Source organism: Artemia franciscana, chromosome 8 (genome assembly GCF_032884065.1).
Source record: "Artemia franciscana chromosome 8, ASM3288406v1, whole genome shotgun sequence".
NCBI lineage: Eukaryota > Metazoa > Arthropoda > Branchiopoda > Anostraca > Artemiidae > Artemia > Artemia franciscana.
The window spans coordinates 36087803-36108878 of NC_088870.1; the positions used below are offsets into that span (position 1 = coordinate 36087803).

General features: G+C 37.4%; 1 protein-coding gene across 2 annotated transcripts in view; it reads right to left on the minus strand.

Annotated features, from left to right (window-relative positions):
* LOC136030360 (uncharacterized) overlaps positions 1-17724 on the minus strand; it is a 74034-nt gene extending 56310 nt beyond the window's left edge. Inside the window, exon 1 of one of the 2 annotated variants that reach the window (XR_010618262.1) lies at positions 17673-17724. The gene's annotated coding sequence lies outside the window, so the exon portion shown is untranslated. The remainder of the gene's footprint in view (positions 1-17672) is intronic. The other variant, XM_065709282.1, reaches the window with a different exon arrangement.
* Positions 17725-21076: the final 3352 nt, after the last annotated feature.

A 21076-nucleotide genomic window follows, 5' to 3' on the forward strand; every position in this document is an offset into this window, starting at 1 on the left:
GGTGACCTCATATTTCCTGGAGATGTCGCCATTGCTGTGCCACAAAGGGAGACGCAGGAGAAACTTAGCATATCTGTAAAATGCGCTGCAAATGGCTTTCTTTTCGGTAGCTGTGAATATTTTCCTGAAGGGAACCAGAGCAAGCAGATGGGGGGTAGTAAAAGCATTGCATAGCCGGGCAAGGAGAGGACGGTTGAAACGATACTTATTGGCAACAAGTAATCCGTAAGACGCTCGTAGACGGGAACAGAGGTGGTTTGTCAGTGCTGAGCGTGTTTCCTTCAATGTAGAAGAAATAGGAAGGCCAAGATACGTAAGGGACTCACAAGGCTTAATCAGAGTTTTGCCAATTTTAACGGAGAGGTTAATAGAAAACTCATTTTTTGAACCATTGAAGAAAATAAGTTCTGTTTTAGATTCGTTGAATTCAAGTCCGATCTGCTTGTATGCCGCTGCAAGTGAGTCGTAATTTTGTTGAAATAAAGATATCGAACGAGAAACATGAAGAATGTCATCAACAAAGTTCAGCAGCGAAAGAATAATCCCACGGAAAAGGCACGATGGCTTTATTACTTGCTGTGCTTCGATAATAGCGTTATTAAACAGTGATGGAGAAGTTTTGCCACCTTGACGTACGCCTCTCTTGACACTCAGCGTTTTTTTAGAAGGAAAAATGCCGGACGGAGAGGGGATCAGGATGACAGCCGAGAGCTTGTTGTACATACTGTAAACAGGGGAAAGGATGCAAGAGGAAACACCTCGCTGAAGGGCTTTGAGCAGGATATGGCCATGGATGCCAGAATAGAAGGCTCTACTAACATCAAGTCCTCCAAAGACGAGAAGATCACCATTTTTATCTGCATCAATAAGAAGATTTGCAAGAACGCTGTGAACGTGTTCCCGTCCTGAGTGTTTTTTGAACCCAAACTGGTCGTCCAGAGTAGTGCATCGAAGTGCAATTTCATCAAAAATAAGGATATTCAAATAGCTTACAAAAAAACAGTTGAAACAGTGATCGGACAATATGAAGCGCACTGGTCAGCTGGTTTACCTTTTTCGAGAATAGGATGAACCAATCCAACACCAAAGCTGTCTGGAACAATGCCAGTAACGAAAATCATTCGAAATAGCAGAGAAAGGTGCTCTAGGAGAAGATTGCTGGCAAACCTTAAATGAGTACCAGATATACCATCGATGCCCTTAGATTTCTTTTTTTTAACTTATCAATTTGGGAACGCATCAAGGACGGAGTGACCAGGACACCAATATCCTTAACTGTAAACTGAAGCTCCTTATCGAGGGCCTGGCAAAAGGTGTTATCTAGGTAGGAATTAGGGGCTGAAAATTGGTCTCTGAAGCAGTCGCACCAGTCTTTTTCTGGCATGCAGGGCGGGCCATTGGAAGATTTGTTCTTAGCTCGAAGATGCCATAAAGCAGGAGGCGAATTATCGACAATCTTGCTGGTACGGGCAATTTCGTTATCCTTATGCTGTGTTATGGCTTTTGAAAATTTACGTTTCGTGTAAATACGAACAGCGTTGACTACTCCGGAGCGCGGCTTCCCACAATCTGCCCATAATTGTAGCCAGAATTTTGCTGAATCACATGCGGCCAGGAGATTAGGATTATTCCGCCAGTTACGCACTTCCGTGCCGTGGCGAATTTTGCGGACCGAAACTGGAATTTTCTCAGCTGTATGGATAGCATGCGTTATCTCAGAACAGTAGATGTTTAGTAGGATTTTTTTTTTTCTGAGTCTGCTGTCATGTTTGGACAACAGAAAAGTGCGAAAGGAATTCGGATCTTCGACAGTATGTAGTCACATGAACTCTGGTACGAATCAATGTTAGCAGCTTCCCAATTGAGGCTGAACAACCATTTAGGTGGGGAATTTGTGGGTGAAATTTGCGGCAAGGGCTTTACTTGAAAAGAATTACAGATAGGCATGTGGTCGGATATGGAGTAATCAAAAAGAACCGTTGTATTAGAGGTGGGTTTAATCATAGAAGAGCAATAGAAATAGTCCAACTGAGACACGGAGCCAGACTGATGGATGTACGTAAAATCACGATCATTTCCAACATAGGTGAGACTTGGACAAGCATGGAGCAAGATCTGAGATCTATTGTTTTCAGCGTCAGACAGTTCACAGTTAAAGTCACCAAACAGGAGACAACTTAGGCCTTCATGTTCATATTTTGATACTAGCTTGGCAATAGATGTACATGTGAGAGAGAACTTCCTCTCAGACATATCATTACAGTAATTAATAAGAAAATAAACGACGAATATGACCACATTCGAAACTTCAACCACAAGGAAACTGTCAGACTTAGCAACTAGATTACCAAGTAGCTCTTTCCGTATCATCAGGGCCAAACCACCTGAAGGCCTACCGCAAGTGGACTTAGCATGGTGGAAAAACAGATTATGAGAAGACGTGAACTCCAACAGTTGACGACTATTGCTTGACAAGAAGTGTTCCTGAAGACCCACCACGTCAAACCGCAAGCAAAGTTCAGAAAGTAGGTGATGTTTCGGTAGAACTTTCCCATTGATGTTCCACGATCCTATTTTTAAGGTTTATTCAGGTATTGGAATTCTTTAGAAGAGACTGAGTGACAGGACATTTAAAAGTGTAATATGGGTGGTCGGAGGAATTGCAAAGAGCACACTTAAGTGCCTTGGTACAAGGATTATCTTTGGTTGTGGAGTGGCCAGCCTCAACACACCTGGAACATTTTTGGGTACCTCAGCACGCAGACGTAAAATGACCATATGACTGGCAAGAAAAGCATTGGGGTGGCAAGCGTTAAAATATACTAATGGGGAGTCTTTCGTACCCTATGATGGGTGGAAAGCGAATAAAAGGCTCAAGGTCGTCTTTAGACTCAAAAAGAAACTTAAACGAACGGGTGTTTCGGATTTGAGTTGCTTTCAAACAGTTGGCAATCAGATCACATAGGCTATTTTAATGCAGATCTTCAGGAACATAACGGATAATACCGAAAAGGGAGGGGCATTGGAGTTTGGGCTCGACTTCAGGGTTATTCCCGGTTATGCGTGACATAATAGATTCGGCACCACTTTTATCCTTTGTGACTTCTTTCCAGGCGTCTCTACTAGGACGAAGCTCGATTATATTCCCACTAGCTTCTCCACAAACATGCTCCAGATAAGCTTTACGGCAGTCAGGCTTTTTAAGGTCTAAGGGGGACTTCTTGAGAAGAACTGCATAGCAAGGCTTGGCCGGGGGAGTGACTAATTGATTCATGGATGTAGCAAGTTTCTCAGCTGCACGGGCTTTTTTCTCACTTTCAATAAAATCCTTCAAATTATTGGAGATTTCTGTCACTTTTTGAGGAACAATAGCACCCAATTCACCAGGCGTAGTTGGGACCTCCGTAGGATCAAAAATTACGAATTTCGGCAATTTGATCCGGTTAGTCTCACATAACTGAATCAGTTTCAGCATATCTAACACATTATCGGCAATCTTTTGGCGAGCAACGTTGCGACTCGAAGTATTTGAATAGTGCCAAAGTGTATCCTTAGCTCTTATAATCGTATCCTTGTCATATAATCCCACTGCCTTTTCGCAAATTTCATCAGTCTTATTTGCTTGGAGCGCTCGCGATAAATAATTTAGCAAAGCATTATGCACAAGTCTTTCTATCACATTATGCTAATTTAGAAGTCCAGACACATTCAATAGGAAAAAATAACTGGTTACTTTTTGCACGCGACAAGAGCTCATTAGTAATCTAGTACTATAGTCAATAATCTAGTAATCAGTACTAAAATCAGTAATCTAAAACCTTTCTTAGGTTTTCAAACCTCGGCTTTCCACATGGGTATGTCTGCTTACAGATAAACTTCCAATACTTCTCCACGGATATCGTACATATGTCTAAACCCGCCAAAGAAACAGTGCTCTGTTCGCGCCATTCCTAGTCAATTAGAGCCTTGTTCCACGAAGGCAACCCACGACTTCTTAGAAAATTTGCTAAGGTAGTTGGGTTCAAGTTTAGAGCATTGACACGATCAAGTAGACTTGTGAACTCATAAACGTCACATTCAAACGTAAAGCGTCTCTGTATCTGGATAATGGCCTCCTTGTAAAAGTCTCTTGCTGTTATGTAGACCTTCCTCACCTCCAACTGTGAGATATCTGGACTAGACGAGACCAAGGATGCCAACTCCTCTTCTGCAGTATACCAGAGATAGGCCTTCTGAACGTCAACATAATGGCTCTCGTCTGTTACGTCAAGAGCCAAAAGATCAGTACAGTTTCTGACGTAGGTTCCATCCATATAGTTTATAGCCAAGGTTGCAATAAGCTTAAGTATTTCCGTATTCAGCTTATAGAAAATTGGTGACTTCGATTGAAATAATACATTAAAGCAGTTCAAAGGGCCTAGAGCGTAATCAACAAACATCATTAGAACCTTCATAAGAGGATTTTTCAGAGCACTAAGGCCAAGTTCGTTGCCATGGGTGGGGTAATCAAAATTGGCACTAGTGAACGAGGGACAATGCGCTCCACTGTTCAAGAATTCTTCGCACACATGCATGGAGGGACAGCCACCGGGTTTGTCCAGGGGCTAGAATTTTGTGATCTGGTGTAGCCGAGAAATCTTGAAATTCTTTCTGCAACTCGCTTAGCGCTCATAGAGAAATGACTATAAACGTGGCGACATAAGTCTTCCAGAGTTTTGGTAAGCTTCTTGCAGGCATACGAAGCGCAAAGATGAATGGAGTGGTAACTACACTGGACAAATACCACCCACGGATAATTGTCACTGATCAGCTTTGCTACCGAATTATGACATCCCATCATTGAGTTTGTTGTGTCGGCACAGAAACCAGTCCAATTTCACAGAGTCACTTGGTTTTCTATTGTTTTCAATGGGCACTGGTCTGATTGGTGTTTCTCTGAGCACCTCAAACAGACTGACTGACTCTTTAGCTCTGCATTCTTTTTGAGTGTGTTCATATTCCTGGGACTTATAACACTGAAGGACTCTGCAATAGTACTGATATACAATATACCTCCCTCTTTCTTCCAAAGCACCAAACATTTGGTGCTTGCGTATATATTGTTGCACTTTGTCCTTTAGGGAGGATTCCAAATAGAGGTTGAGAGTAGGGGGGATGGAAATTTTGGGTGGGACCAAGTAGACCCTGGTTAGGTAACTGAAGCATTCAGCTGCAATCACAATTGTCTAAAGTGTAAGTATGGTAAAATAATCAAGGAAATACGAAGAATCACCAATACTCACGAGATAATTATAACTTGAAGCAGAAGATATTATATCCAACCGGTTAATTTTGAACTTTCCAATGCTTAGAAGATTTGAATTTCCAAACTATAAGCTCAATTCCGTTTTAAATTTTTCAAAATCATACGTTCGCCAGCGTACCATAGTATAAAGGTGCAAGACAATATTAAAATTGTGGAACAAACAGTGAGCCTTCCACTAACTCTATTTCGGGTAGATCATGGGAAAAGAAAGATTTTCGGGGAGTTTTCGGGGATTCGGGGAACGACATTTTTTTGGGGGGATTTTTCTCGATTTTCGGGGAAATCCCCGAATATTCGGGGACAATGGAAGCACTGGTCCTAGTGACCACAGCTTCCAGACTGTCACGGAAGGGGTGTTTATAAAGTATTTGCCTTGAAGAGGAATATCGAAAATTTCATCGTCTTTTAAAAACACAACTCCTGTTGTTATCTTAAAGTCTGTAAATTTATATTAGCCTTAACGTCTGATTACAAATGATGCAAATTTTACAAACTGTGTGCAGGACAAATAAGAACAATACAGACACCACCATGCTACTTCCCCGTTAAATCAACTCCCTTAGTAGTCCTAGTGACCACAGGCCAGACTTTCGCTTGAGGTGTAATAGAATATATGCTAGAGACACTCTTTACATATTAAAAAAATTTTTTTAATTTTAAAAGTTTTAGCACAATCAAGAACATAGTGCTTTGATTGTGCTCGGCATTCAACATTTCCTTAAGTATCACCTTGATCCCCTCAGCCTCAAATAGACCTTAAATTTTGAATTCGGGAGGGGTAGAGGTACTTTACTACTCCCCAAAAGCCAGGCAGGAAAATCAGCCTCCAGACTGTCACGGAAGGGGTGTTTATAAAGTATTTGCCTTGAAGAGGAATGTCGAAAATTTCATCGTCTTTTAAAAACACAACTCCTGTTGTTATCTTAAAGTCTGTAAATTTATATTAGCCTTAAAGTCTGATTACAAACGATGAAAATTTTACAAACTGTGTGCAGGACAAATAAGAACAATACAGACACCACCATGCTACTTCCCCGTTAAATCAACTCCCCTAGTAGTCCTAGTGACCACAGGCCAGACTTCCGCTTGAGGTGTAATAGAATATATGCTAGAGACACTCTTTACATATTAAAAAAAAACTTTTAAAAATCTTAAAAGTTTTAGCACAATCAAGAACATAGTGCTTTGATTGTGCTCGGCATTCAACATTTCCTTAAGTGTCACCTTGATCCCCTCAGCCTTTTTGGTGACCTAGTAGAGCCATAGCCCCAAGGACTGGAAGGGTGTCAATGCCGGAGGCATAGTTAACTGACCTTTGGACTATTCTGAACAAAATGACAATCTCAAAATTATGGATCGAATATATTTGGAAAAAAGAGCGTAAGGGGAGGGGGGAACTGAATTCCCTCCGATCCCATTGACTCTTAAAATATGCAAGAAACCTTTCAACTCCAATTGAATGGGCCCCTTCCAAAGTTTATATGACCAACCCTTCCATAAAAAACCTAACATTTTAACAATGGACTACTTGTGTAACTTACAGTCCGTGCCTTTGGGGCTGTGGGGGCTTTGTCAACCCTGAAGGCATAGTTATATGACCTTTGTACTATTTTGAAAAAAAATTCGGTAAAATTCTAGTTAATTGACTTCTTGCTATCTCGGATAGGATTTAGGTTAGTAAAATGAAACTTTTAGGGATGGATCTACAGGCTAAAGTATGTCCCGTGAAGGTATTTTAAAGTACCCACCTCCACTCCTTCTCCCTCTAGAGGGCCCTGAAATTTGCCTACATGACAGGTCTATACCTATTGAAATTGTGACAAAACAACATTTTACCTCAATTTTCAGTTACTAGTTGCTTTTTCTCTGCCTTTAGTTCTGAAAATGCAATTCCTGTTATTTGAGTAGAATTCTGAGCCATGTCAACATTTACCAAACCTGTCATTTAGTCAAATTTCAGGGCCCTCTAGAGTGAGAAGGGGTGGAGGTGGGTACTTTACAGTACCTTCCCAATATATACTTTAGCCTGTAGACCCATCCCTGAAAGTTTCACTTTCCTAACCTAAACCCTTTCCGAGATAGCAAGAAGTCAATTAACTAGAATTTTACCAAAATTTCATCTCAAAATTTTAATCTAACATATTTGGCGATCTGAGGGGGGATCTGGTTGTCATTGTCTATATGCTTTGTTCGCACCATGTACTATGTTTGCAATTTTTGATCTTGATTTTTACATGACTGCATTTAGATTTCTTGTTTGTTCAGCAGAGGATAATTCAGACTAATCTTATTCAGTAGGGAATCCTCTCTCCACCTTCTAGCTCTTTGCAGGTATAAGTGAGAATATAACCTTTTTTCTTACACAAAATATCATCTTGTTGGTATTCTAAGGTGTTTTAATTTCTGCAACATAAACTTGACTAGCCTACTACATTGTGGATTATGAGGATTTCTGGGAGGTGCTGAACATGACTAAAGAACTCGCACTGAGGACTAATTGAATGTAATTCTACATCAATAATTTTTTTTAGAACAAGGCAATGGTTTTACTGAAAATTATTGGGTATGAGCAAAGGTAAATGACCTCGTTCAAACACTGCTTTTTACTGTAAAATAAACTTTGATCAATAGCTTCTTGCCTACAATCAACATTTAAAGTGAAAAAACAAAACAAAATAGGAATTATTTTGAAATACAACACAAAGATAGACAAAATATCTAAGAAATTCACAATAATTTAAAAAAACAGGAAGTTTATTCTTGGAAAAGTGTGCCTTTTTTTTATTTTAAGAAAAAAATGAATAAGAAAATTATATATTTTTTATGTATCTCACATGCTTGAGGCATGCAGCAGAATGAATTATAGTTGCACATTTTTTTTTGCTGTTTTTTCATCCAGAGGGGACAAACTGCTGCTCTTGTCTATCTTATATTTACACTGTGACAAAGTTTGAGTCTGCTATGTTTTGAAGTACCTGAGCAAACCATTCATGTAACCTACTGCAGTAGACCAATCCCCAGGTCTAATTGACTTGCTAGCTAGACACACCAAACTTAATGATGCTTGCAAGACCCTGTTAGTCTGTTGCTTCATTTCAAGCATGCAGAAAGACAGTAGAAAATTATTTTAAAATTTCTTATTACAAATACAAAAACTACAAAGATATATAGAACCGGGAATACTATTTTGATTTTTGGTAATTATGTTTGAAAGCAAAGAATGAGCTGACAAAAAAAAATTACTTATCATTTTATTTTTCCCTTCTAGGTGGAAGATTTTCATTTTGTCAAGTCACACACTTTGTTTAAGATTTTTAGGTAAGTTTGCAGTTTTCAATATAATTAGTTAGGATGAAAGTGGATACATCACTAAATACCTTTTCATTAGTTCGGTTATTGTTTCTGGGGCAATTTTTATTTTGAAACCTTAATGGGACCCCAAAAGGTTAAAGCAGTCTATAGCAGCAAAAATAAAATAAATCTTTAAAAAACTGGCTAGTGAGAAAGAATTGTCATATGTAGTTCATTCACAATAGGTAATTATTATTTTCTGTAATCTCAATAGGAAAATGTTATCTTGAAAATGAACTTGTATGAGTTCTTAAAAAGAGCCTAAAACCCCTTGAAAATATTGTCACAGCAAAACTGACATAGTTTCTTGGGGGTTTCTAGTTCTTTTTAGAAATTTATTTAAATTGGATGTCAAGATAACATTTTACTACAAAAACTAATGAAGATAATAATTACCACTTCTGATTCAGCTACAAATGACAATTTTTTCTCACTAGCCAGTCTTTTTTTTTAAGAAACATACTTTTCAACTGGTTACTATGGGCTGTTATAAGCCCTTTAAGGGCTCAAAATGTAATTTCACCAAAAAGCAATTACTGAATTATGAACAAGTGTAAAAAAGACAAGAAGTGATAAATTACTATCATTCTAGCTAAACTAAGATGTAAACTGAAAATTTACCAATTTTTGGTGGCCTGAGAATTTTCAGTTCTATGATTTTAAAGCTTTTCTATCAATCCATTGAGATGCTTTTGAATACTATAAACAATTCAGCTGGCTGGATTAAAACAGAGGAAGACATGGTCTACAGTTTTGTGCATAGGCAATTGATTGAGGAAGGAGGTCATGATCAACTTGAAAAATTCATGAAAATAGGTTAGAACAATAGGAAAAAAAATTTCTAAGAAATATGTAGAGCCATTAGTCCATCTTAAATGTGCAAAAAATATAATCTGTCAAAAATCTTTAGGATTCTTAAATTCTCAAAGAGCAAGAACAAACTTAAAAACTTGAAATGCAATTTGTATACAAGCTTTGAATCTAAGCTTGAAGATCAAGCTAAAACAAACCCATAGAAATTATGGCAATATGTCTCTAGCCAAGATTATAATAGACAAGGCATCAGGAAAGTGGTGTCAGAGGAAGATGAAGATATAACTGACATCAACAAACTTTCAAACTTACTAAATCAGCAATTAGTTTCTGTTTATACTACTGAGCCAAATGGTCCTTTACTTCCTACACCAGAACAGATTGTAAAAACCCCAATGGATAGCATCACTTTATCACTCACAGAGATTCTCAGACGCTTAGAGATGTTAGATACTAACAAGTTGCCAGGACCTGATAACCTACATCCCAAGCTTTTTGTAAAAGAAACTGCAGCAATCATAGCAGAACCACTTAGGAAAATTTTCCAGAAATCACTTACTTCTAGAGAGCTGCCAGCAGACTAGAAAATAGCCAATATTACACCAGTTTTCAAGAAATAAAACCATTCAAAGCCTGAAAATTATCAGCCTATTAGCCTGACCTCAGTTGTAGTCAAAATACTCAAGCACATATATCCACTGTAGGTATCAGTCAGGCTGTTGTAGACTGGTCAATGAAATTTCTTACAAATTGCAAGCAGAAGGTTTGCTTATTTGCAACAGATGACTAATTAATTTACTCTGACAAGGCCCAAGTAATGAGCAGAGTACCACAGGATACTGTACTGGGTGCAACTCTCTTTCTGATTTACATCAATGACATATTTAACCATATGAACAATGGCATGCCCCTATTCACTGATGGTGTCAAACTCTTTGGTATTGCATACCCCCAAAGCATCCAACATGACATAGATGAGCTACAAGATTGGACCCAAGACTGACTTCTCCAATTTAACACAGGCAAATGCTCTGCATTACACTTTGGACCTAATAACCCAATGGCTAACTATACAATCTATAATCCCACCACAAAAGTAAGAGAGCAGAGCAGAAGAAAGGGATCTTGACATGATCATTGGTGATAAGTTTAAATTTCATAGCCATGTTCAGGATGTTGTTTCCTGTGCAAGCTCTAGTCTTGGATTACTAAATGGACTATTAATAGCAGACATGGATCTATATTTAAAAAACTATGTAAAGCTCTTGGTACAATTATAGCAAACAGTATTACTGGCTTTCATATAAAGTGAATATACCACTCAATGCCTTTTTTTATGCTCTTTACAAATATAATAGTCGCTTCTATCGGAAATTCAGATTTGAGCACTTTTTGACCTTTTAAAAATGACCTAAATATGGGGTATAAAATGGCAAAGAAAATTGGTCTCGAACCTTAAATACCTTATAACATTGATCTCAAACTTACTGTTTCATTATAAATCAATTTTTTTTAATGTTATATAATCCACAAGCACTGATTTTCCAATATTAATTTGGATAAATTAATTTTTCAAATGTTATGACGTTTTCTTCTTCCTTGACATCAAATTTTAAATAAAAGCATGCGTTTTTGGTCGAAAATATGAAAGCCAGCTATTATGAACGCCAGTTATACTGTTTGCTATAAATTTAACTATATTAAATGCAGCAATGGTTAGTTTACGGATTTAATATATGCTATGCTTTACCCCCACCCCCTGATGTGCAAATATATAGCCCAAATTTGTTTCTAAACTATTACAGATTTGCAATTTCAAATATCCTATCATTTTGTAAAAAAACGACCAAAAACGCATGCTATAATTGAAATTTCGGTGACAGGGAAGAAGAAAATACCATAACATTGATAAAATTTATTTATCCAATTTAATTGTGGAAAATCAGTGCTTGTGGATAATATAACATTAAAAAATGGATTTATAATGAAACAGTAAGTTTGAGTTCAATGTTATAAGTTTGAGACCAATGTTTTAAGCCTTTTTTATACCCCATATTTAGGTCATTTTTAAGAGGTTAAAAAGTGCTTAAATATGAATTTCTGGTAGAAGCGATTATTATATTTGTAAAGAGCATAAAAAAGGCATTAAGTGGTATATTCACTTTATACGAAAGCCTGTAATACTGTTTGCTATAATTTTACCAAGCTCTTGTCAGACCCCATCTCAATTTTGGCTTGTGTCTTGCTGGTTCTTCTTATTGACAAGATGTGAGGCTCATCAAAAATGTACAGAGACAAGCAACAAAATACATAAAAAGTCTTACATCAACCTCATGTGAGGACCACCTCAGGTACCTTGAACTACCCACTTTAGTTTACAGATACTTTGCAGCAATATGATACATACTTACAAGCTGCAGATTGAAAAGTCAGCAATTTTTGACAGCAATCTCAGTTCCAGCCAGCATAACACAAGAGGACAATCCAAAAAGCTACCAAAGTCAAGCTCCTGATCAAGAACTTGCCAATCATTCTTTTTGAGAAGAGTCATAAACCACTGGAATCAATTAAAAATTCAACTGTCAGTGCTCTCTCCATCCAGTACTTCAAAAAACAACTTGAAAAGGAGTAGGAGAAGAAGCAGTGGAGATTCAATGGGCAGTAATCAACACAAGAGCACTAAAGGTCTGGAAGACCTCAAAGCTTTCAGACAGATTAAGATGAATTAGGGATTTCTAGACCAAAATAACAAATTTATTAAAACAAAAGTGAAGACAGATAGATACATCAGGAGGGAGGGGGTCAGGGTCCTCCTAGATCTAGTTTACCAGTGGTCTGCCAATGAATTCTAAAACAACAAGAGCAGGACATTATTGAAAATGGAGATTATTTTTTCAAATATTTTTCAACTGAACCTTATGTCAGGGTTTACCTTTAGGATGGTATTAAGATGACTCTTCATCCAAGAATAGAGGCAATTTCTTGGAACTAAGTCAAGTTTTCTTTAAGTATAACACACATTCTTGAATTCACTTTGAAAAACATCTGAATTTTCATAGTCAAGATAACCAAATTGAGATCATTGATTTGACAGTATGTTTAACTATAGAGGTAATTGTGAGCTTTTCTGCTAGGTTTAGGAAGATATCATGCTTTGTGTGAGAGTATGCAATAATATCAGTTAAACAAGGTTTCACCAATGCACCCCTTATTAAATTGATTGATAACTTCTAAAGTTTGTCAACTTCACTAAAAAACTTCAAATCTTAAATTGGATGGGCCTTGCTAAAAACTAAGACCACAATATAACTTTCCACCAGCTGGTTGGTTGCCTTGGACTGCCCTCATCCTATACCAAATATCCTTAGCAATGTTAATGTAGGCCCTATATATGCCAATGTCAATGTAGGTGAGTGACATGCTACTCACATTTAAATTTGTTGACCAGCCCCAAAACAAGCTCTTTAACCAGTTACCCAACAAAAGGCTATTCAAGAAGTTTCATAGGTATGGTTTTAACTGTAGAATCAGATAAGACTTCTTTAGCCAAAGGGTCATCAATGATTAGATCTGTTTAAGTGAGGAGACATGAGACTTGAAAAAGAATGGGAAGCCAAACCTTTAATATACAACAGGAGACATCATGTCTCATAAATAGTGATTAACATATAGACCTATGTAGCCTGGAATGAAAATTTGTGCTAGGATGCTGATGCTGCTTGTCATACCCAACCAACTCACACTATCAGAAATTGATGTTGTGCCTACTCTAAACTACATAAGATGGTAAAATTCTAGTTAATTGACTTCTTGCTATCTCAGACAGGGTTTAGGTTAGGGAAATGAAACTTTCAGGGATGAATCTACAGACTAAAGTATGTCCCGGGAAGGTATTTTGAAGCAACTACCTATACTCCTTCTCCCTCTAGAGGGCCCTGATTTTTGATGACCTTTAAAAATATGTGTGTTATAAAAGTGAAACCTTGCATAACCTTGCTCAATTCCATTTTATAAGGTTTTAAAGATATGCAAATACATTTCCTAACTTTTGAAAAAAAAACATTGATATGACTCCAAATTCTACTCAAATAACAGGAATTGCATTTTCAGAACTAAAGGCAGAGAAAAGCAACTAGTAACTGAACAATAAGGTAAAATGTTGTTTTGTCAAAATTTCAATATGTATAGACCTGTCATGTAGACAAATTTCAGGGCCCTCTAGAGGGAGAAGGAGTGGAGGTGGGTACTTTAAAATACCTTTCTGGGCCATACTTTAGCCTGTAGACCCATCCCTGAAAGTTTCATTTTCCTAACCAAAACCCTTTCCAAGATAGCAAGAAGTCAATTAACTAGAATTTTACCCAGAAGATAAGAATAATAAACTACAGAAGATACTCTAAACTACAGAATGGTTCCCTTTATAATCCCTATCTGTGGTCACTATTACTAAGTGGGCTTATATTGCATCTATCCTAGCACACTCTTAATTGAAAGGCATGGCACTGAGCTGGAAGCACAAACAAAGTCAAAATGCTGTTCTTTCATATTTTGGGTAAAAAATTTTGGTAAAATTCTAGTAAAAAAAAAAAAAAAATAAAATTAATTCCACCATAGCCGGTTCCAAGTCTGGTTGCAAAAGGAAGAGGGTTGGGGCGATAGGCTTGCTACCTGTCCCTGCAAAAAGAAATCAGCAACTGAATCATCAACTTTAGCCTCGGATATGACTACTACTTCCCTAACAACCTCAGCATGCCCCCAGACCCAATTTTTGACTACAAAGCAACAACTGAAGCTCGGATTTTGGAATGTGAGAACAATGAGCCAGATCTCAAAAATTGAACAGATACTGAAAGAAGTGATACAGTACAATATAGACATAACAGCAATTAGTGAAACTAGATGGCTTGGTAGCAGGATGGAACCCCTACAAGATGGCTATGTCCTTGCATACAGTGGACATGAAAACAGACGCCAAGCAGGTATGGGTGTACTGATGTCACCTGCAGCTAGGCGAGCAATGCTAAAATGGACACCTGTAAACAAAAGAATCATTTACACACAATTTTGGTCAGCTCATGGAAAACTCTCAATTGTTGCCTGCTATGCACCAACTAACAAAGCGGATGAAATAGAGAAAGACAACTTTTATGAAACACTACAAAGTGTTATTGCAGAAATTCCTAGACACAATATCATATGTGTCGTAGGTGATCTCAATGCAAAAGTAGGATCTTGTCACAATTACTGTTTTGAAGTCATGGGACAACATGGAATAGGTGATATGAACAAAAACGGAGCACTACTTGTCGACTTTGCCCTGAACAACAACCTTGTCATAGGAGGTACATTGTTTCAACACAAGACCATTCACAAATATACATGGACTTCACCAGATGGCCGCACGTGCAATCAAATTGATCACCTCTTCTTTTCACACAAATGGCAGAATAGTCTACTCGACATGAGAGGCTACAGAGGCGCTGATATACAATCAGACCACAACCTCATGGTTGCTAAGATCCATTTAAAGTTAAAAGCAACACAGAAAAACAATAAACTGACAACACAAAAACCCTTCAATGTTGGGAAACTAACAACAAGGGAACAGCATGAATGTTCCAATTAGAACTTTCAAATAGATTTGAAGCTCTGCAATTGGAATTAGAACCAAGGGCTGATGTCACACGCAAGTGAGAGAAACTTAAAACCACGTCCAGAGAAGTTACAGAGGAGAAATTAGGCTATAAGAAGAAAAAGAAAGAAAGATGGATTTCTGAACAAACCTGGAAACTAATTGATGTAAGAAAATCAGCCAAACTTTCCATTCTGGCGGCCTCAGACACATCTGAATTAATTGTTCTGCAAGTCTCATAAAGAGAAATAGACAAACAAGTAAAGAAGAGTGCCCGGACTGACAAGAGGCAATTTATTGAACAGAAAGCAGTTTTGGCAGAAGAAGCAGCAAAGAAGGGAGATTCAAAAACAGTCCATAGATTAACCAATGAGATGATTGGAGTCAAACCTAACAGGACTAATCTAGTAAAGGACGAGAATGGAGCCCTTTTGACAGACCCTTTGATGATTGACAAGAGGTGGGCAACCCACTTTGAGAACCTACTAAATAAACCAAGATCTAATTCCTGACACTCCATTTATGATTCTTAATGTAAATGAAGAACCACTGTCTTCAGAAGAAATCATAACCACTGTTAGAAAGCTAAGGAATGGAAGAATGCCAAGAGTAGATGGCATTACATCTGAGATGCTGAAAACTTCAGTCTGTGACTGCATGACAGTTTGGGTTGAGCTACTAACTCAAGATATGGAGTGAACAGAAAATGCCCAGTGACTGGACAAAAGGAACCATTATTAGGCTCTTCAAAAAAGGCAATGCACTTGTTTGTGGCAACTGGAGAGGTATTAACATAATGTCAATACCTAGTAAACTTTTGTCAATTATTATATAAGATCAATTAAAGCTGCTATTTGATAAAATCTCAGAAAAAGCCCTAGAGGTTGGATTGTTGATCAACATTGATAAATCAAAAAGTATGTCCACATCTGGCTCCCCCTAACTCTTCAATGCTCCAATAAATCTGTTGAACAGGTCCAAGAATTTAAATACTTAGGAAGCTGGATAGAAAATACTGGCAATGTAACATTTGAAATCAAGAGAAGGAGTGTAACATTTGAAATCAAGAGAAGGATTGGACAAGCATCAGGCACCTTCAACAGAATAACACAAATTTGGAGAAGCAACAAATACTCACTTCATTTAAAATTGCACCTGTTCAACAGCAATGTGTTGTCTATATTGATGTACGCCAGTGAATGTTGGAAACTCAACCAACAACTTGAGAAATGTATCCTTGGATTTGAAAACATTTGCCTTTGAAAGATCCTCAAAAGCAGTTGGCATCAGAAAATTACCAATAGGGAAATGAAACAAACCGGAAACTGGCTGAAAACAAACTATCCCATAGTGACCAAAGTTTTGAAGAAACAAAGATGGACATATTTGAGTCATGTTTTACGCATGCCCAAAGACAGACTTCCCTCTAGAGTGTATCAATGGCAGCCGGAAGGAAGACAAAGATGAGGCCAACCAAAACACACACTGCATAGGCAGCATGATCGGGACCTAAAAAAGGCAAAAACTTCCCTCACTCTGCAATGGGAAGATATCACTGCAGCTGCACAGCTTCGTGATGGATGGAGAGACTTTGTTGATGCCCTATGTGCCACTGATGGCTCAGAAGGGTCTAAGGTAAGGTCTAGTTAATTGACTTCTTGTTATCTCAGAAAGGGTTTAGGTTAGGAAAATGAAACTTTCAGGGATGAATCTATAGGCTGCAGTATGTCCCAGGAAGGTATTTTGAAGCAACTACCTCCACTCCTTCTCCCTCTGACCTTTGATGACCTTTAAAAATATGTGTGTTATGTAAATGAAACCTTGCAAAATAGATCTTCTGCTTAATTGAAGTACAACAAAATTGTTTTCAGCTTCATAACTTTGCTCAATTCCATTTTATAAGGTTTTAAAGATATGCAAATACATTTCCTAAATTTTGAAAAAAGAACATTGATATGGCTCAGAATTCTACTCAAATAACAGGAATTGTATTTCCAAAACTACAGGCAGAGAAAAAGCAACTAGTAACTGAAAATTGAGGTAAAATGTTGTTTTGTCACAATTTCAATAGGTATAGACCTGTCATGTAGGCAAATTTCAGGGCCCTCTAAAGGGAGAAGGAGTGGAGGTGGGTACTTTAAAATACCTTCCTGGGACATACTTTAGCCTGTAGACCCATCCTTAAAAGTTCCATTTTCCTAACCTAAACCTTTTCCAAGATAGCAAGAAGTCAATTAACTAGAATTTTACCAAAATTTGTAACTCACACCTCAACAACAGATCAAACATTGGACCTTATTCTGCTCTAAGTGCAAATTAAGGTAATATAACTTGGGCTACATAGTTGTATATTAGATGGAGGGAGTTAAATTACAGTGAACTTGCAGTCAAAATGTGTTAGTTACAATTAATCTGCAAGTTTTATTTTCTTAACATGTTTCCTTCTCAATATCATCTAATCTAGAACCACTTTCATCCTAGCTAATTTATAGTGTCAGCTACAAATTCAAAATGTAAGTAGCCCAGAGATACCAATATACTTTCCCCGGGCATAATTTAGACTTTATTTACCATATCAAACAGTGCACAGTAGGAATTTTAATGTTGTATCTTCCTTTTCTTCTTAAGAAGTTCAGGTGAAAATAAATAATTGTCCTCTTCCAATAATCACCAAACGACAAATTAGCTGTGAAATTAATGGTTTACTAGACATTTCTGTATCTATGAAACTAATCAATTAATAAAGTATTATTTATGCCTAATATTTAGTTGTTAACTCAAATATATTAAAAACTAAAATTCTCATCCTTATTAATTTAGGCATTATCAGGCTTCTAGAAAGTCCACGTCAGTTCAAAAATCCAAAGATAGTCTAGTAGAGATTGTTAAAGGAAATTAGGGTAAAATTCTAGTTGAGTGACTTCTAGCTATCTCAGAAAGGGGTTAGGTTAGGAAAATGAAACTTTCAGGGATGGGTCTACAGGCTAAAGTATCCCGGGAAGGTATTTTAAAGTACCCACCTCCACTCCTTCTCCCTCTAGAGAGGCCTGAAATTTGCCTAACGACAGGCTGAAATTTGACAAAACAACATTTTACCTTAATTTTCACTTACCAGCTGCTTTTTTGTTGCCTTTGGTTCTGAAAATGCAATAGCTATAATTTGAGTAGATTTCTGAGCCATATCAATGTTTTTTTCTTCAAAATTTAAGAAATGGATTTGCATATCTTTAAAATCTTATAAATTGGAGCGAAGTTGTGAATCTGAAAACAATTTCGTTGTACTTCATTCAAGCAGAAGATCTATTTCGCAAGGTTTCACTTTTATAACTCACATATTCTTGAAGGTCATCGAAGGTCAGGGCCCTCTAGAGGGAGAAGGAGTGGAGGTAGATACTTCAAAATATGTTACCAAGACACACTTTAGCCTGTAAACCGATCCCTGAAAAGTTATTTTCCTAACCTAACCCCTTTCCGAAATAGCAAGAAGTCAATAAACTAGACTTTTACCGATATTAGCGCCACGCCGAATTTTTGTGTATGAGCAAACCCCCCTCCCTCCCCCTTAGTATATTGCCCATGTTATGTATTTTCCATCTGTCACCGTTTTGTTTCCACTTGACACCCAGCAATTGTATCAACGTTGATGAAATGAAAAACAGGAAATTGCTGTGTAAAGTATTTTGTGAATCTCTATCAATTTCCAAAGATATTATTGTCAAATGTCCAGTCACTTAAAAATAAAATGGCAAGATCGAATTTTGCTAGAAAAGTAAACAATTTCTTGTATTTGTGAATTGTTGTCTGTGGCTGAGGAGTTAGTTGCACTTGGCAATTAAACTACCTGTTTCCGTCCAATATTAATGCCTGATAGTATTACAGCAATGCATGGTTATAGTATTAGTATCATTTGTGTATTATGAATAAAAAGCAGAGTTCTTAATTTTAATAATATACAAATTAAACACGGTTTTGATTGTTTGCTAATATCTACGCTTTGCCAATTATCATCGAGACCTAGTAACTTGTGAGTGTACTTGCACGTAATTTTTACTTACAACAATGCACAGACAATGCATGATCCTTGTATTTTAATTCTGGTACAATAATACGAGTTGACTTTACCGATTTAGATCCCAAACGGCTAAGCCCTTCTTTGTTCCTTAAGCCAGTTGTCAATATGCCAAAAAAGGTAATCTTATATTGAATTTCATATTTCGCACCTGGCCCAAATATTACAATAACCCATTTACAATCTCGAATTCACTTCTCAGAGCATGGAATTAGTTCCAAGTTGGAAAATTTGGAAAATAGGGTTTGAAAGGTGATCGAAACTTTCATCGCTTCAAATTTTTAGTGCATGCTTCAGCGTTTAGACGGGATGGATTGTGGAAATGCTGGGTAATAGAGGAGACAAAAAACTGTCGATAAAAACTGGACTATAATGGAAGGCAGTAAAGGATGCAAAAAGAAAGAAAAGCAAATTAGGTGAGACTGAAGGAGAGCGGGGATTCGAAAAGGGAGGAAAACGACACAGGATTGCGATTAATGGATAATTCTTCTGGGCTGGGTCTGTTTAGACGGGCATTTTCAGGCTGAAAATCCTCTTCTTAGCTAGTTTATCTACTATAAGCTGCCTCCCCGTAGTCGCATAATATTTGTAGGCATGAAAACATAATGAGAAGAGATAATAGGTTTGAGACTGTCTGTTCAAGATTTCAACTCTTGTTGATAGAAGAGCATCGCCAAGTGCTGAAAACAATGTTGTGACCAAAGGGGGCCTAGGTTCGCGCAAGACCTCCATTCTTCATACTGGAGGTCTCAGAGGCTTCTTGCTTTCTGGTTTTTAAGCAGGCTTAAGTACTTCGACATAGATTTGAGAAGAAATGTGATACCCGTCCTGCACTGGTATCCGAGATCATTGCTTTTCTCGAGGCCAAAATAACTTAAATGTTTTAAAGAACATGAACATTGGAACTTGGTATGCTACCACGTTAAAAATAATTACTGTATCGACATTTTGACTGACGAATACAGACGATTCGAACTGGACTTATTAGGAGTTTCAGAAAAACATATGCCACATGGGTACCGTGTTGGCCTAGAGTGGATTTGTGCTGTGCTGAGTTGTTAGTAGCGGTAGAAGTAATAGAAGGAGAGAAGAGGAGACTGAGAATGTCAGAAAAGGACTCTGAAAGGCAGAATAGCCCTATCGAAATTAAAAAAAAATGTCAGAACAGATTAAAGGAACTTGGAAGCCAGGAAGGAAGTAGAAGAGGACTTAACGCAGCGGAAGAACGTCAAAAAAGGATTATGAGCCTTAGATTATCCTATGGGAGGGAGGAAAGAAATAAAAACAGTCTGTAAAGATGAGAGAAAGCTGAAGGCAAGCAATTATATTGAATGGAACCAAAGGAGGCTCAGAGGAACAACTAAAAAAGGATTATGAAGGATAGAACAGCATAAGGGAGTTTTTAAGCCCCTGCAACAATATTGTTCTTCCACCTTAAAGTTACTCAAAGATATAATACCTACCAAACATCTCATCCAAATCAAATGCTAGTCAACAATCCTTTCCAATATCACATTATTACAGGTAGTATCTACACATAAAATTAAATGATAAAGTTAGCATTTTTGGTTGGGGGAGGTATCTGGCTAAATATGACAGGGTTCTTAGTATAACGAATTAAAGAAAGATACAAGATATTTAAAAATCCAAGCTAGTTGATAAAAGATCAGAGAAGGTGTGGCCTCCACGAGATACTTTTATGTGTTAAACTAAAACTTTTCTGAACAACTTCAAATGCAACAAAACAAAAATATTATGTGCATTTATTGTCCTTGAATGGTTAGGGAGAATCGGGCCTGAACAAGACCAATTATAATAAATCAACATTCTTTAATAGGGTAGGTCTTATGCAGGTAGACCTGCAGTATGCACCTGGAAGATGCATTACTAGCTAAGCCAGGTTAAG